We start from the raw sequence: 5952 nt of genomic DNA, 5'->3' as shown, positions 1-5952 counted from the left end.
CCGACTTTCATTTTCCTCCTTAGACGTCTAAATACGATCAAAATTCTTCCAATCAAAAAATAATCCAGTGGTCTTTCGTGGTTAATTAATTCTAACTCTTCATATAAAATTTAAAATTAATTTCCGAAAAGCCCCTCAAGCAGACCGCGTGTACTTGTGATATTTTGTAAATTTAACCTAAAAGTAAAAACACACTCTCAGTTGGATAAAAGTCACACATGATTTGGAAAGCTCATAACTAAATTTAAGCACTAGTTAACTTTTTCTCGCTAGATAGATCTAATTGTTGTGAACTTAGAATCTAGGTAAATTTTATACCTAGAATTCCTCAATCTTTCGTAGTTTACAGACCGAAATTCTGTAAATCTTCTCTTCTTCTATACGCAATATACAGTCCAACTTTTGTAAATCTTTCGCAATATACAGTCCAACTTCTGTAAATCTTTCGCAATTTACAGTACATCTGTAAATCTTCCTCTCCTTTCCTCACTATTTACGGCGGAAATGTACCATTTATTGGCCCACCTGCCCACATTTATTTTTCTAATTTTTGTTTTTATGACTACAATTTTTGAATAGCACTGTGTTTCTAGCAGTTTTTAAAGCCCTTTCTTTTGATGAAATTCATCTTTGAAAAATTTCGTCCAGTTCAGACTTATGTGGCGTATGGTACAGGTGGGCCAATAAATGGTACGTTTTTTAGGTGGGTGAATAAATGGTACACTTACCCTATATTAAGATTTTTAATATTCCACCTTTAACGTTCCATTGCACACAGATGAGTTAATATCTTTACAGTAGGTATGGTCAGTAAAAATATTGACAGAAAAAAAGTGGCGGTTTCAATTTTCAATTGGAACAGAATTTACCGAATACCTACCTACTAACTTATACACGGAGTGCCAGAAGGCTAACCGAGTGACTGGGTCGCGGAACTCTAATATTGAAAACATATACATTAGGTATATCAGGAGGAAGCGTAGGTAATATGTTCAAAGGTTTTGTAGCTTTTAGAATTCAATGTACGATGCATCAAAGATCAACGGGTGTTCAGAAAGTTTCAATTTTCAATTGGAACAGAATTTACCGAATACCTACCTACTAACTTATACACGGAGTGCCAGAAGGCTAACCGAGTGACTGGGTCCCGGAACTCTAATATTGAACTATATAACAGGAACCTCGACACTTTACTATGGAATTCCAACAACCAAGTAACTCAGTGATGAGAGTTCTCTCACCCTAACTTGTGTTACCCAATCACTATTTTTTTTTTCTCCCTCAGTGTACCTATTTACGAATAATGTGTTCGAACTTTAAATTAAACTAAACCCACCGAAAAAACTTTAACCTCTCCGCGAATCGAACCTGGTACATCCGATGTGCAAGCTTAGTGTCATACCCACTCGGCCACCGAATAGCTACCGACTAATCAGAAGTTTTCTTCGACACCGCCGGGAATAGAACCCGCGGCCTCCGGCGTGCAAGCCTAGTGTGATACCCACTAGGATAAGGAGTTTATGGAGTAGCTGCTGGCTAAAAGTTAACCAAATCCATCAATTGTTTAATTAAAAGTTAACCAAATCCATCAATTGTTCAATTAAAAGTTAACCAAATCCATCAATTTTTCAATTAAAAGTTAACCAAATCCATCAATTGTTTAATTAAAAGTTAACCAAATCCATCAATTGTTTAATTAAAAGTTAACCAAATCCATCAATTGTTTAATTAAAAGTTAACCAAATCCATCAATTGTCAAACTTTCGTGCAGTCCCGACCTAAACACCTTTATTTTCAGACAACTGATGTAACTTAGATCATGACGTCAAATAAAATGGGACTCATCGATCAACGTCAATATAGAAATTAGAAATATTGAGGGAGGAAATATTAAGGAGAAAGGGAGAGAGAGAGAGAGAGAAAGGGAGAGGGTACAGAACATAGGGTGGAGATAGAAACTGTTAGGAGAGAGAGAGAGAGAGGGACTAGAAGGAGAAAATATGGTGGAGAAAGAGAGAAAAAGGGAGGGAGGGAGGGAGAGAGAGAGTTAAGGATGGACTGGAAGAAAATGTTATATCCCGACCTAAACACCTTTATTTTCAGACAACTGATGTAACTTAGATCATGACGTCAAAGGGCTACAGACACAGCCCAGATAAGCTACATTTATGTACAGTCCTGAGGGTGACATATTCCATCCCGATTCAAAATGGCAGCACCTCAAAGTTATGACTCTTATGCCACGCTGATCCCGTACAAAGGATAACATATACATTAGGTATATCAGGAGGAAGCGTAGGTAATATGTTCAAAGGTTTTGTAGCTTTTAGAATTCAATGTACGATGCATCAACGATCAACGGGTGTTCAGAAAGTTTCAATTTTCAATTGGAACAGAATTTACCGAATACCTACTAACTTATACACGGAGTGCCAGAAGCCTAACCGAGTGACTGGGTCGCGGAACTCTAATATTGAACTACCTACATAACAGGAACCTCGACACTTTACTATGGAATTCCAACAACCAAGTAACTCAGTGATGAGAGTTCTCTCACCCTAACTTGATGTGGTAGCCAATCACCATTTTTTTTTTCTCCCTCAGTGTACCTATTTACGAATAATGTGTTTGAACTTTAAATTAAACTAAACCCACCGAAAAAACTTCAACCTCTCCGGGAATCGAACCCGCGGCCTCCGGCATGCAAGCCTATAGTGTCATACCCACTCGGCCACGGAATAGCTACCGACTAATCAAAAGTTTTCTTCGACACCCCTGGGAATTGAACCCGAAACCTCTGGCGTGCAAGCCTAGTGTGATACCCACTACGCACTATTCTACGGTGTAGATGATGGTTAATCGAAAGTTTTCTTCGACACCCCTGGGAATAGAACCCGCGACCTCCGGCGTGCAAACCTAGTGTGATACCCACTAGGATAAGGAGTTTATGGAGTAGCTGCTGGCCTATCGAAAGTTATTGAACACCCTATAAGGTTCCCATATAAAATGGGACTCATCGATCAACGTCAATATAGAAATTAGAAATATTGAGGGAGGAAATATTAAGGAGAAAGGGAGAGAGAGAGAGAGGAGAAAGGTAGAGGATACAGAACATAGGGTGGAGATAGAAACTGTTAGGAGAGAGAGAGGGACTAGAAGGAGAAAATATGGTGGAGAAAGAGAGAAAAAGGGAGGGAGAGAGAGAGAGAGTTAAGGATGGACTGGAAGAAAATGTTATGCTTTTGTTCGCTAGAAGCTAGGAGAGTCAGATGGTAATATGAAAGAGTCAAAGCAACACAATAACGAAATTAGTATTAGAAAGTAAAAATAAATGAAAAAATAACTCCTAGATATTGGTACTTTCGTATTTTAGGTAGGTATGTAGAGTAGAACATGTTATAGATTTGGAGAATACCTACCTACAGTTAGAACAGCCCCTGTGACCGAGTGGTCACCCACCAGGCTTCCACACTACAGGTCCTGGGTTTCATTCCCGGCAGAGGCGAAGTTTTTTTCGAGTAAACTACCGGGTGGCCGGGGCCCTTCGAACTCTTGACGCTCGCGCGCCCATCGGCACACTTGATAAATCGGAATGATAATCTGACGATTCAATGTATAATCTAACAGCTAACTACTGCACTAAGTACCCTACTAAGAACTGCACTACAAGAGTACAAGCAAATCTATTGTAGTGATAAAGTACTACAGTGATACAGTCTACTACACTACACTATTATCATAGGTAAGTAGTTTACTCAGACGTACTCAGAACTACACTACAAGCAAAGCTATTGTAGATTGCTGTAATTTGTAGGATGACACTTCCTAGATGATATCAACGCATTGCATTCATTCTTGATTTGTAAGACAGTTTCTATTTGCATTATAGGTACTCGTACGGATAATCTACTAATAATTACTTATTATGCCTATGTACTTACCTATTTAAGGATGTACTTACCTATTTATTAACTTATCATGCTTATGTACCTACTTACCTATTTATTAACTTATTATGCCTATGTACTTACCTATTTATTAACTTATTATGCCTATGTACTTACCTATTTATTAACTTATCATGCTTATGTACCTACTTACCTATTTATTAACTTATTATGCCTATGTACTTACCTATTTATGTTTGCAAAACTACGGGGTGAATCAATTGTCAGTTTCGTTCTTATCTTATCTTCATCAGTGATCCATGGGAGAACTGGTGCATTGAACGTGCTATCGCCGGCCGCTGGTGGCTCCTATTCTTTGTCAACCTCGTATATTGTACGTATTTATCCCATCGAGCAAGTTGTTCGATGCCAGTAAGTCAAGACATTGGAGAGTTGTGGGAATGTCGGGGCCTTGTTCAGACTGCTGGAGAGCTGGCGTAAAGGGACTTCTCAGTCCTATTCGGGCAGGATAAACACGGTGTATTCTAGTCTAGGATGGACAATATAGTTTCTATCTAACTATACAGAACACCACTCACAATAGATAGGGTAAGTGTACCATTTATTTGCCCACTTAAAAAATGTACCATTTATTGGCCCACCTGCCCACATTTATTTTTCTAATTTTTGTTTTTATGACTACAATTTTTGAATAGCACTGGTTCGATTTCTTTATACAGTATTTTGAGAAGCTTCTTAACTAAATTTAAGAAGCTTCAGCTTTAATTTAATTTTTGGCACTTATTCTTCACGAGCTTTGTTCAGGTACATATGTCCAATGGTTTCCAATGCTAACCTTCACCGATAATTCCAGGTGGTATCCTGCCTATTGTTCTCAACACGGAGGCTCATATGCCGTTCAGGATTCGACCTCTCATGTTGATTGGATTCATTGGCTACACCATTTCCTACATCATTGCTTTCCTCAACTTCCCAGACGAGTCTATCTTCGGTGACACTGACAATTTGGCCTACATGATGGGAAAGTAAGTTTGAAATCACTCTTTATTAGTTGGTTATACCTTTCACCTAGACTCATTTTAGAAAATCGATCTGGAGACAACCCCAAACAAGTTAGCCAAATTTTACTGGCGTCTTAGATCACAAAAGAAAGCCCAGAAGAGTTTGGCTAGTAGAACAGCCGCGGGAGACACTAAAAGTTCACGTGTTCTTCCGTCTTTTTCTGTGTCATTCAAGCAACGAGTGTCCATGATAAAGTAAAGCTATGTACAGACAGTGCGAGGCTGCTCGCTTCGAATGCCTCAGGACGCATGCTCGGACTGTGTGTACCGGGGATGCTCGCTACGCGCTGCTCGGGTCGCACTGATCGAGGTGAGCGGGGAGCTTGTCGGTAAACGGCAGTGCTCAAAGGCGCCTCGTAGCGAGCTGTTCGAATAGTCTGTACCTCTCTGCATCTGCCTCAGCTACTCAGTTCCGAACATAATTGAAAATTATTGGGTCATTTGGGTGGTTCGCGTGCTCGCATCGAGCATTTGTGTTTGCAATTTTCGTCGTTCCGCGTTTGCTTGACCTGAGGGCCTGAGGCAGATGTAGCGAGGCATTCGAAGCGAGCAGCCTCGCACTGTCTGTACATAGCTTAATACAAGCAGTTTAATAATTTTAATTTAAACAAGGTATTTTCTACGCTCTAAACATGTGTATTTCAAACTTGTATTAACTGAGGAGAAAATGGCACATCCACCAGGGGCCAGGGGTTGGGATAATTCTTTGGGACCGTGGTCCTGATTGGCGAAGAATGTGAATTTCTGATACGAACAGTTTTTTTTTTTTTTTTTTAATGAGAAAATCGCAAATGTCCAAATTTAAACCAAATTTTCAATGTTGGTTCGAACGAAATTTTAAACCAAACTTCATCAAGATCGGAAGAAACCATCAAGATCGGAAGAAACAGCTTAAAGCGGAAGAAACCAATTAATTGCAAAATGGTCCAATTGAAACTTACAATTCACTTCTTTCCATAAAATTTATCCCAGGTCTGACCAGA

Source organism: Diaphorina citri, unplaced genomic scaffold (assembly GCF_000475195.1).
Source record: "Diaphorina citri unplaced genomic scaffold, Diaci psyllid genome assembly version 1.1 scaffold1408, whole genome shotgun sequence".
Classification (NCBI taxonomy): Eukaryota; Metazoa; Arthropoda; class Insecta; order Hemiptera; family Psyllidae; genus Diaphorina; species Diaphorina citri.
The sequence above is the reverse complement of the archived record's forward strand: the minus strand, read 5'-3'. Positions refer to the sequence as shown.